The sequence below is a fragment of the Artibeus jamaicensis genome, unplaced genomic scaffold (assembly GCF_021234435.1).
Source record: "Artibeus jamaicensis isolate MK-2021 breed Jamaican fruit bat unplaced genomic scaffold, CSHL_Jam_final scaffold_474, whole genome shotgun sequence".
NCBI classification, from domain to species: domain Eukaryota; kingdom Metazoa; phylum Chordata; class Mammalia; order Chiroptera; family Phyllostomidae; genus Artibeus; species Artibeus jamaicensis.
The window spans coordinates 44,759,927-44,772,031 of NW_026522046.1; the positions used below are offsets into that span (position 1 = coordinate 44,759,927).

Sequence of the window (12,105 nt, forward strand, 5' to 3'; positions counted from 1 at the left end):
TCTTGGCAACGCATGTGAAAATGCGGCTCCGAGTTTTCCATCGGGGCCTCCCAAGCCTTTGAGGGGCGTCCGTGGAATTTAGCCTGGGAAGAATGGTCATCTGCTGTCGCACTCAGATAAGTGCTGAGGCATGGAGGGGAAAAAAAAGAGAAAGCCAAGGCCAAGGAACATTATTTATTTTTAAAGCCACATTATAGTCCAATCACAACAGTAACCTCGGGGCTGCTACTTCAAAAGCATTTGGCCAGGACAGCGCACGTCAGCTTCTGGAAAATATAGCACAGAACCTTGAGGACGTGTGCAGAAGACCCGTGCTCCTGGACTGAACGCGGGCAGACAGCTTTCAGGCATTCTACCTGGAGGACTGGCCACCTCCGCGCCCCGCCGCCCCTCCTCCTCTTCTGTCCCCCCAAGGCCACGCATTCAAGTCATCAGCCGATTGCGTGTTTACCGCCCATTCCCTTTGGGTCCCATGGAGTCTTGCCCAGTTTCATTTTTTAAAGTTAACCGTATGCATGTGATGCTCACCTCTGGGGAAGAGGAAACTGTTGAAACCACACTGCAGCATTTGTTAACACAATTAGTTTGTGTCTCAATTTGAGGTAGATTTCCCAAGATGTTGCTCCAAGTTAAAAAAAAAAAAGAAAACTATGTGGTTTTATATTGCGAAGTCCTCTTGGGATCCGCTGTCCATGCGTGTTACCTGGCGTGCAGAGAGTGTAAGAAACATGAAGGGTAAACCGTGCAAGTGCAGCGGAGTTTATCTCAGACCCAGGGAGGCCTTCGATACCCTCTTTCTACAGGGCATCCTTCAAAGAGCCTCTGCAGGGAAGGGCCTGGGCTTGTCTTGCCCACAAGGAAAGGGAGGCCTGGGTGCGGAGGCTGGTAGTGGGGGTGCAGGGAGGAGAAAGAGGCCTCTGGCCTGGGAGCTGGGGGCTGAAGCTTCAGTTCAATGAGGTTGGACCTGAGCAGGTGAATTCGCCTGGCCTGGCCTCAGTTCCTTCTCGGGGACAGGGAGAGGGTCTTCCTGGCATTTCACCATTGACAAGTCACTGAGCTCCCAGGATCTGGGTCTTTCCATCTGTAACAACGGTTTCTGCTCCGTGGGGCGAGATTCATTGAGCTGGCTCCCATGGGAAGTCCCGAATCCATGGTAGCTGATGCTGTTATTCATTCAAGTCGAACACATGTTCCTTCTAGGACAAAAATCAGGAATCTAAAAAAGTTTTATTTTTCTTTCTCTCTATTTCTATAATAGTTTGTGGATTGAAAATTTTTTCCAATTTTTCTCTAACACGTTCTTTTCCCTTTATTACAAAATAGAAACTCTGAGTGCTCACTGTTCAGGGCACCCTCTGTGCCTTGGAAGTGGCTTAAACCTGCACTAGGAAACGCTTAGGCCCCCCTTCACGTCTCCGTCGCCCTCTGCTTCTCTCTGCACCCCTCACTTTCACACTCCCTCCCTTCCTCTCCTGCTTTGCAATGGTTAACAAGCCAAGGGGGGAGTTTTGTAACGTCAAGGCCAGCGGTGATGATGAGGAGGGCCTTCTTCAACATCTCACATGCCCAGGGGTTCCTCTTGGATTCCTGGGGTCCCTGCTTTGGTCTACTTCACGCTGCCTGTCACAGATAGTGGGTCATTTTTCTCCCCCCAAGAAATCTGGGGCAGTTAGGTGGCAAGCCCTTCATGCAGAGCAAAGAAATAGAGACTGACCAGGAGGCCGTACCTGTGGGAGGTTCACATCATCAACAGCAGCAGCTACTCCCCTGCGTTTGTGTTCTCTCTCTTCACTTCATCTTGCGTGAAGCCCTAGAATTAGAAGCATATGTCTGTTCATGTATAAAATAAGAATATTGTCCAAGATCAACTACAAATGACATTGTAAACTCATTGACTTCTGAATTATCCTTCCCCCCCATGAGAGTTAACGTGCATAATCTCATTGACTTTATCTATTAAGCCACAGAGTGGGAACTCGGTGAGCCTGTGTTAAGCATAGAAGAGAAATACCATTTACTTTGCTAGAGTGAAGAAAGCCACCCTTGGTTCCCTGGGCATCCGAGAGAGGACCCCCCGCCCCACCCCACTGCTGACTGCAGTGACTCACTCACTGTTGGGAGCACATCACGGTGCAAACAGTTCTGATAAGAAGCTGGTTGTGAACTAAGCGCACGCGCATGTTTTCAAGCCTTGTTCTCTGGAGATGGAAAACATCTTTTTTTAGATCACATGTTTACTGCTTTGGTAAACAGTAAAATGCTGCTGTAGCAATTACCTTGAGGATAAAGGGTCTGTAGACAGATACTTCCTGTGTTCACTTCCTACACAGATAGCCAGCCCAACCAGAGACACGGGGATGTGGGGAGGGCCCCTGATGGAAACTTCCTTTGCCAGCGCAGGCTTGGTTCCTCATTAACTCCTCTCCAAGGGGAGCAGCCTGACGTTCAGGCAGAAATCTCAGTCTTGAAGCAGGTAAAAAGTGTGAGGTTCCTTATGAGTGTAGATAGACTAGATGTACCTGTGAGTAGCACTGGGTGCTCCATAGGTCTCTCAGTCTCCGTTCTATCCTGGAGAATGATACCTGAGTCTGCTTTTGTATTTGTTGGGACATAAGCCACTTGGAGATTCAGGTGAAGGGTTGGTGGGTTGTTTTTCTTTTTTCATGTTTATTTAGTGTAAGGGTCATTTTCGGTTTCGTTCTCTTGAGTCAAGCAGCGATCACCTGATCTGGGCACAGAAATCTCGGTGCACAGATTGTCCTCTGTGCTGACTTTACACTAGCTGTTAACTTCCAGCGGATGCATTGTTTAGGTCCTTTGAACCAAAGCACATAAAACCACAACACACACAAACACCGAACAATAGGGAATCATCAATTATCCATCCACAGGATGTGTCCTTACTGACTGGCCCCTTTGTAGGGGAAAAAAATACATCAAGTCAACAAACAGCAACACTGAACAATAACCTAAATAAAATAAATAGCACCTGAAAGCCACACAGCCGACTTACTGGCCAGACGCTGAAGGCTGCTGTTTACCTTCTCTAAGCAAGGAAACCTGGGGCTCCACCCAGATCCCCTGAAGTCCCTGAAATCACCAGGAAGCCCAGCAGCCATTAGTGGCTGGCTTAGGTCTTGGTGAAACGCCTCCTTCGATGACGGACAAGTGCCTGTGAGCTTCACGTCGTGATGGACAGGAGGACTGTCCAGTAGGAATTCTTCATCCAGCAAGTAGTCCATAAGTGTGCCAACTGACAGGTGGGGGTGCACAAAGACTGCGCTTGACCCTGAGAAGCTGCCTGACAGGGTGCAATGTAGTCGTGTGGTGCTGGAAGGTGCCGGTTCACGAAGGTGCCCTGCTGCGTGTATCTACAGACTCAGTGCACTTAGTTTGGTTGCATTGACATGAACTTATCCAAAGCAATACTTCCTCTGGGGGACGCATCTGTTGATAAGTGTTTGCTCACTGTAAGACCTCAGGGTCCTCCTGCTCAAATGAACACCGAGTCTTCCTCTGTATTTGTTCCCCCTGTGCCTCGGGCGTGCGGCTTCCTTAGCTGTCAGGGCAGCTCTGGGCGGTGTCCCCCAGTCTCCCCGCCTGCTTCCAGATGCCGCCTCGCCCCTGCCGCTCTGCAGGGCGGCTGCTGTGGCCTCCTGAGCCGGAGCCGCTGGAATCACGCCATGTGATGCAGGATTGCTCGGTTGAGACTCGCCTTTGATGCCAGAGGGAATGGCCGGCCTGCCGGCCTTCTCCCTGAAAATCACCGCTGTCCACCTGGGATTGGGGTTGTTTGGTTGGTTTTGTTTTCCTGAGTCTGACGTGAACACAGGTCCAATATGTCCATTGAAAAGCATGTCCGTCAAACAACTATAGTCAAACAGCTCCAGTCAAACTATGTTCTTTTCCCCCATTTCAGCAACAGATTTTGTAGGAGATTAGAAAATAAAAAATCAGTAACGGAAATTAAAATAATTGATATTACACCATCAAGAGTCTTTTGAAACTTCATGCCTTTGGATTGGGTGCAGGGCTTTGTTTTCCCAGGCACACGGGCGTGTTCTTCAAAGTGAATAATAAAAGATGAGAGGGTAAACTCGGTTTTTGATAGTCCTTTTCAACTCACTCACCTTTTTCTAGGAGAGTGAAGAGAAGAGGAGTTAGGGCTGAATAGGGTGTGGCCCCCTTTATTGATGAAGGCCCGGTTGTCATCCAGCCAAACCAGGGTCTCATTGCGGAGCAGAGCCGGCCTGCCAGGAGCAGGTCCATGTCCCGCGGCCCCGGCAGGGCGAGGCCTCGGTTTCCTCGTCTGCAGGGCAGATTCCATGGTGATAGTGGCAGTACTTGCTGAGGGCGGTGCCAGGATAAAAGCGCTTGGTGGGTGGGTGGGCTTTGGACGGCACTGTGCTTCAGAGTGCAGAAGGCATCCCCTGTTACGGCTGTGGTTCCCCATCCCAGGCTCATCCCTGTGGTTTAATTCATTCTCTTACTTGCTTTTCCTGAAGTAGCCTGTTGGTGACCGTGTTCGTTTCCCACATCTGTCTGCTAGAAGGACTCCTCCAGGTACACTTTGGGCATTTATAACTTTCTCCTAGACAGATGGAAGCACTTCCCTCTGTGGTTCCTCTACGTGGTTCATCTCCGTCTCATGCCATTCCTTCGAGGATGGCAGAGAGAGCAGAGCAGAGTCGCCATCGGGCGTCCGATTACTGGTTCAAGCCACATGTCAGCCAGACTCCCAGCGGCTGAGCTCCGCTGCATTTTCACAAGCTCAGAAATCCAAGCCTTTGGAGGCTCCGGGCAGAGCTGGCATGCAGGGCTGTGAGGTGTCCCTGCCTCTGCCTCGGCGTTTTCCTTGTCTCGTACCAGCGAGCAGCACACTCTGTGGAGATGGGGAGCAGGCAGGCACCGAACTATCGCTGTGCCAGTTCCTGTCCATCATTTAGAATCTGCGGAACCTCACAGGACACCGGGAACTCCCAAAACACTGGGTGTGAAAGTTCTGTTCTCTGTGCCTTAAGTTACACGCCGCTGTCATGTAATCTCGTGTCTTACCGTGCCTGGTGGGAATGGCGTCTAGTCGATGCATGTCCTAGAAGGACGACTGTCTATTTGCCTGCATGATAAACATGTGAGTGGGTGCATTAGTTAGTGAGGTGGTACCTGGTAACCTGCCCTGGAGAATGAGTCCATTTGATCCAGTGAGAAGTTGCTGACTTCTTACAACAAAGACATTGTGTCAGCGCCCACCCCTGAGAATTGTGGGGGAAGCTGTGCTCCTTGAGCAGGAGAGAAGCATCACTCGGTGGGGACCAGTGTGTGGCATTTTCCTGGGGTCGTGTGCGAACGCCTAACGTGAGACGTGAGTGAGTGTAGGACCTCCGAGCCAGCCCGTGCCGGGGACGGTGGGGGTGATGGGGCCACTGTCCAGAATTGGACTGGATTTCGAACAGGTGTGAGCAGGTGACCGAGGAGTGCACGCTGTCTCCACTCGGCATGGTGGCAAGCTGGAGGTGCTTTCCACTGGATGCCTGGAAGCCAGGATGCGGTTCTTGAAGCCTGCGTTGTGTCACATGACGCTGGCTGGGACGAGCCAAACAACCCAGCAGGCTTTGTGCTTTTCCCGACTGGCCACACCTCGAAGCGCTTACACGTCGTGGGCCTGCCGCGGGTCAGCTAAACATCGACTGCTCCCAAGTCCTCCAGGGATGAAAGGTTGTGCTTAATGGGCTCCAGCGGGCACCATTGTTCTTCTTCTGTTACCGTGGTCCCCCCTTTGAAATTTCAGTGCGGCCGTCACTTCATGTATCCGGGGCATCTAGGATGGCACCCACGGGGGTTCCCATGGTCACATGCCAGCCCGGCAGCTCCTGCAGCACTGTCATGGTTACACCAGTGACATCTGCAGTGGGTACGACCTGCTGGAGCATTGTCATAAACAGCTGAGTTCTCTATATTTCCCTGCAAGGTCATGTGCTTTAGAATAACGATCAGCTTTAACAGCTGTCAACGGTCCATGTAGCTAAGCCAGAGAAAATGGAATTCCCTCCTGAACCTTTAGGGTTGGCCAACACACTATTTAACTCAGTGAGCCTTGCTGGTCAAAGTATTTTGTATATATAAGTCAAAGAAAATGTGATCGTTCATGAAACCATAAAACCCCCATCTCAGTGAGATTTTTTTTTTTAATGAACTGATTTTCAGTCTAATCATTTCAGAATCTGCCTCTCTGCTGCTTCCCTAGTGCCCAGCACAGGACTTGGCATAGGAGGTGCTTCTCCATAAATCCTCCCCGAATGAGTGAACACATCAAGAAATGACCAAATGTGTAGCGAAATCTTTCCCTGAGTGAAGCATGTCTTAGGTGGGACAGGTGACTACAAGAAATCTGAGTTGGTCCCTCTTCAGCAAAACTGTAGTCTAGTTGGTAAGGAGTCGAAGAAAAGGAGGCAACTTTTATTTGGGAGTCAAAAAGCTGGAAGAAACCTGATTGGTTACCTTGGATTCCAGTGTTTTCCAGCCCAATTATACTTTAGATCACCACGCTCTTAACTGTTTTTAGGATAAGTAAAAGAAACTGAGAGAACTAGGTTTTGTTGGGGAGCATACATGAAGCAATCTAAATTTGACTAATTTTTGAAGTTTATTTATTTATTTTTAGAGAGAGGGGAAGGGAGGGAGAAAAAGAGGGAGCGGAACATCAATGTGTGGTTGCCTCCCGTGCACCCCCTACTGGAAACCGGCCTGCAGCCCAGGCATGTGCCCTGCCTGGGAATCAAACCAGCGACCCTTTGGTTCATAGGCCTGCATTCAGTCCACTGAGCTACACCAGCCAGGGCTAGATTTGACTCATTTGCCCACAAATGTTGGTTGGAAAAACACACTGAAGAAATTATATTTTAATTTCCATTTTCAGAAACTTCTAACGTTGTTTTCAAACAAAACTTTGAGAGATTTAAAGATACTTGTCAAACCACGTCCCCACATGACTTTCATTCGAACTTGAACTAGACATTTGCCCTGCGATGGTGCCAGAGCCAGACTTCCCTAAGCAGAGAAATGGGGGCCTGGCCAGACAGAGAAGTTTACCTGGAGAACTTTTACAAAACTAGTGTTATTCTGAAAAATTTAGGCTATCTGGTGGCTGTAGCCAGGAAGTTACCTAATTCTTGGCATAGTCTGAAGCCCTTTCAAAAGCTGTACTAACTCTATAAATCAAACAGTGGGCCATAGAATGCCCTAAAATGGCAAATTTTTTGTTAAAAACTCCACCCACAGTAGTATATTAGTTTCCTAGGGTCGCCATAACAAATTGCCACGCCTGGGTGGCTAAAACCACAGAAGTTGTTCTCTTGCCATTCCAGAGGTCAGCCGCCCAAATCCAGACCCCAGCGTCAGCAGGCTGGTGCCGTCTGGAGCTCTGAGGGCCACTGCAGCGGGCTGTCTCCGGGCTTCCGGTGGCTCCCTCGACCCTTGTGCTCCTTGGAGTGTAGGGGCACCGCTCCTATCCACCTTCACGTCACCAGCTTCTCTGAGTCTTTGTCCTTTTGGGTCTCTTATAAGGGTGCCCTCTTTGGATTTAGGGACCACCCTGATCTAGTGTGATCTCTTCTCGATCCTTTCCTGAGTACATCTGCAAAGACCTTATTTTCCAATAAAGACACATTCTGAGGATCCAGGTGGGCATGGTGGAGGCGACACCACTTAACCCGCTCTGGGTGGGTCTCAGGGGGGGCAGCCTGTGTCCTGGGCAGTGCTGTCCTGTTGGAAGAGCAACACACCACTCACTGGTGGTGCCTCATGGCTGAAGCGCCCATGCCAGGGCTCCCTCCTTCCGATTTATGCCTAGATCACTTCTGTGTAGCTGCCACTTTGGGATGGGAAAGTCTAGCGCGTTTCATCGGAAAGAACACATGACTTCGTAGCACGGATGTCCCCCACTTCATCGTTGAATGCAGCGTGGCAATCAAACTAAAAATCACTGTCGGACATCGTGTTTACTCTGCAACTGTTTTGGTTTCACAAGACACCGGGTTGGATGCTGCGGTTTCCCTTATCTCATCATGTCCCTTGGTCAAAGGCAAGACATGCGCCAAGGTTAGGGCAGCCCCCAGAAGCTCAGCAGCTCACAGGGCGACGTGCTTCTCAGGCAGCCAGCCGCCCTCAGGCCACCTGCCCGGTCAGCGTGCTGTTTCCATCTTATAAAAATTACTCGTGAGTCTTTCTTCCCTCAAGTCTGCAAGCTGAACACAGGCTTCTACGACAGAACTTAGAAAAAGGCGTTGTACATGGGGCTCCTGTCCAGGCACGGTGATTTCATCTTTGTCTCCTGTCCCTGGTAGCTGCCGAAGGCAGAGACACAGGGGACTTAAACACGAACCGCCCCCAGACGTTCTGGTGTGAGGAGTTGTGAAATGCACCTGACTGTGAGCCAATGAAGGCGCTGCATGTTTTCTCAGGAAAGAAATGCACATTTAAGTGTAGCAGCCAAGCCCTGGCTGGTGTGGCTCAGTGGACTGAGTGCCGACCTATGAACTGAACGTAAGAGCGGATCGGGGCTCTTGCCGTGCTCTTTGGGCTCTGTGGGCCCTTGTCTGCTCTGAGAACACCTGACGGTCCTTCGGGGACGCAGGTTGGCCAGCTCAGGTGCTGTATAGCATCCCCAGCTCACCTGGGCAAAGGTACCAGGACGCTTCTGGTGTGACTGGGACAGCTGTGTCGGGGCACCCTCTGCTTGCCTGTCACTTGGCTGCCAGTGTGGAGATGTGTAAACTGTGATGGGGGACGCAGTCCCACTTGCTGTCTTGTCTCTGCTCCTGTTCTGGAGGGTGGGGACTGTCTGACCGCTGGTGGCAGGAAGAGGCACAGTGAGGCACACCACGGCAGCTGAGGCCCTGTGGCCTGGACTTCTTGTCCCAGGTTGCAAGATGACCTCTATCTTGTACTGTTATTAGAGGCCAGTCTGGAGACCAGCGTGAGGGGGAGAGATAGGCCATGGAAACTTAGCCTTTTGTGTGCCAACTCCCCTGAGACCTTGACCTTCGTGACCCAGCCCCTGGGAAAGCAAAACGGGGTTCCACAGAGGCAGAAGAGCTAATGTTCGGATGGGCTATTTTGAGAGCTGTCATGAGCCATCCTGAAGGCTGGATTAAAACCTTGGGAGAGAGAAGTTTGTTTAAAATATGCTAAATGAAGTTTCCATGTTTTCCTTTTTACCATTTTATTGGTTTTTAAAAATCTGGGGGTAGTCACACTATAGACAGTCCGGCCACACCAAGCATCGGCCCCTTGTGGTGCTTTGTGTGTGTCCGTAACCATTCTTGTGGTTTCCATGCTCCGGGCGGTGTGCGCGCGCCTCTGAGGCCCAAGAGGCCGTCCAGTGGCTCAGGGTCAACAAATGCCAAAGCCGGTGGTTGCCCGAGTGCTAAGTGAAATGACCTCAGAGATTTCTCTTCGGTGTTGGAAAAGCTATTTTTAACCCTGGGGCTCCTAGTAGAGTGGCTGGCTTCTCTGTCGTTCACACAGGCCAGCTCCTTCAGCCCCATCGGGCACAGCAGCCACAGATAACATGAGATCACAGGTTTGCTCCCCACGAAAGAGCAACTTCTTGGAGATAAAAACAAAAACATCTCCCTTCTGTGACCACAAGCTGTGTCGCGCCTGCGAATGCCCGCCGTGCTTGGAAGAGGAATTGAGTCAAGTGAGGGGCTGGCTCCACACCAGTATTCCTCCTGTTGGGCAAACAGAAGAAGAGGAAAAAAACACACTCCCTCCAGTGGGTTCCCACTAGCAGACACGGGCTCCCCCATGAAACCAACTCCGTGCAGTACCCCCAAAGCTAGTGATTTTATTTCAGGATGCCCTGAGCCATTTTCCCCGTGATCACCGCAGCTTGCTCACACGGGGGGCCCCAGGCCACCTTTCCCCCTGGACTCTGTCATCTCCGCACATCTGCAGAGAGAGGCCGTTGACGTGGAATTCAAATCTGGTTGTTTAGTCTGCAAGGAGTGGAGAAGGATTCTGTCTCTTTAATGTTTATAACGGTTGGACAGAGCCTGTCGGGTGAAGGTTAATTGCTCTCCAGTTTAAGCAGTTGTGCGCCCAGATGGGTTATCAGGGCTGCACACTCGTTACAAGATTAATCTCATTTCCGACAAGACTTCCCTTTCCTTCAACTGATTTTCGCCCAGCTCTCGGAGCTGCCACCGGCCGTTAAGAGAAGGGTGGATCGCCCTGGGATATGGCGCTGGTGTGCAGCGAGACAATGCCGAGCCGCATCCTAGCTCAGGGAACACCTTCGGGAGAATACAGCCCCGGAGTGTCGCGAAGGCTGGGGCTCATGAACGGCAGGGACCCCTGGGCCGCCCAGGCCATGCAGCCGCCTGGCACCTGCAGCCGCCTGCTAGGTGCGGGGCCTGCTCACACAGAATGGCCTGTGTTCCCTTCTGAAGATCTCAAAACAACTGTCCTCTGATCGGCTCCTCCCTCCCACGGCTCCCCCACTCCCGCCGTGAGGAGCCCCGGGCAGCGGCCACTCTGCATTCTGTGGCAGGGGCCCCTCTCCCCAGACCCCTCCACTGAATTGCAGTGCACACGTCCGGCCTCTGCTTTCACATCAGGGGTGTCTGGGACACCATCATCGGGTGTCTGCCTAAACACTGTGGGCACATGTTGATAACTGGGAGCTTCATTTCTCAGTTTGTCTCAAGACATTCCCCCATGGTCACAGGCAGGGGGCTTTTTATCTCTCTGGGGTTGGGTGTGCGTGAATCAGCTCATTTATTTACTCGCTTACAGTCTCTTGGGTACCCAATGTGGCCATGGGCCTGGGGCTCACGAGGCATTTTCAGTTCTGTGGGGATGGGGAGGGCCTGACAAACAGGACATAGCGGAGCGGTGACAGTAGACTATGGCAGGAGGTGGGCAGCAAGCATGACAGCATGGTGGCAGCGAACAGGGGCCTCCGTGTAGATCAGGCGGTTGGGGAAGGAGACCCCTAAGGAAATGCGAGAATGAGGCTTGGCTATCCTGGGGAACAGTGTCATGGGCTGGGGCAGGGGCGGGCTGGGCTGTCTCCGAACAGGGGCTGTACTTGGGCAGCAGGAGGGTGGGGTGCTGTGTCCAGGCGGTGGGCACCACGGCCTCCCAGAGGAAGCCGTGAAAAGAACAGTTCCACGCTGATAAAAGGGTCGCCTGCTTCTGCTGTAGTTGGGCAGACCTGGACCAGGTATGAAGACTGGAGAAGAACCTAGTCAATGGGGGGCCGGTCAAATGAGGTGCCCTTTTCAGGAGCCCGGAGTGGAAGACAGGGAGGGAAACTTGAATGATTTAGGTCGTCTGCCCTCCTCCTTTCCTCCTGTCTCCCCACATTTCCTCCTTTCCTGGGCCGGGCTGGTCCCCAGGATTCTCCAGTTTCCTCTGTGTCAGCGTGCCTTGCGTGCGGTCACTTCAGTCCTAGCCATTCAGAGCAGCACGTTCCGTGGAATTAGGCATCTGGGTTAGGGTTCTGATGCTTGCTAGTGTTATGCCCCAGTTTAACTTGCTAAGCCTTAGTTTCTGCATCTTTAAAATGGGCATAATGGCAGCTCCTACTTTAAATGGCTAGGTGTATGAATTCACCCTGGCAGTTGGCACAGAGCCTGCCACATTGTCACTGTGTCATTAATCACACCGTGATTGTGTCTTTAAGGCTGCTGTTGTTGGAAGGAGCCTGTATTGTTTGTGTTTCCCTTGCTTCCAGCCATTGATTTCCCCAAAAGAAAAGGACGGATAAATTATCATAGAGCCCAGAGGTGTTCTTGGTGGTTGTATCACAGCGTTTTTTCCAAAAGAGGAAAAAGGAGATAGAGCTGAGCCTTTCCTTTCGCCCCATTTCTGTGTTCTCAGGACCCCCCCCCCCTGCAGCCAGGCAGGACCCACGGGGTTTCTCTGAGGCCTTTTAGGACCCAGCACTTTCCCTGGCCCGCCCACCATCACACAGCTTAACGAGGAGACTCTTAAACTCACAGGAAGAGTGTGGTTCTCAGGGCAAGAAGCTGAGAAAGAGAGGAGAGGGTGGAGTATGTTGCTGGGCGGGGTCTCTTAGGAGCCTCTGCCGGACGGTGA

General features: G+C 51.6%; 1 protein-coding gene and 1 long non-coding RNA gene across 8 annotated transcripts in view; one reads left to right on the plus strand and one right to left on the minus strand.

Annotated features, from left to right (window-relative positions):
* Positions 1-12,105, plus strand: part of ERG (ETS transcription factor ERG) — a 215,103-nt gene that overhangs the window by 126,193 nt on the left and 76,805 nt on the right. The window lies entirely within an intron of this gene.
* Positions 148-2,239, minus strand: LOC119056747 (uncharacterized). 4 transcript variants are annotated; one of them, XR_005083939.2, is made up of 4 exons: positions 2,113-2,239; positions 1,728-1,810; positions 529-703; positions 148-266 (listed from the first exon to the last, which is right to left on the minus strand). It is a non-coding gene; the product is annotated as an uncharacterized LOC119056747 (long non-coding RNA). The 4 variants fall into 4 exon arrangements; XR_005083938.2 differs by having other exon boundaries at positions 2,109-2,239; XR_008390169.1 differs by having other exon boundaries at positions 529-1,196; positions 2,109-2,239.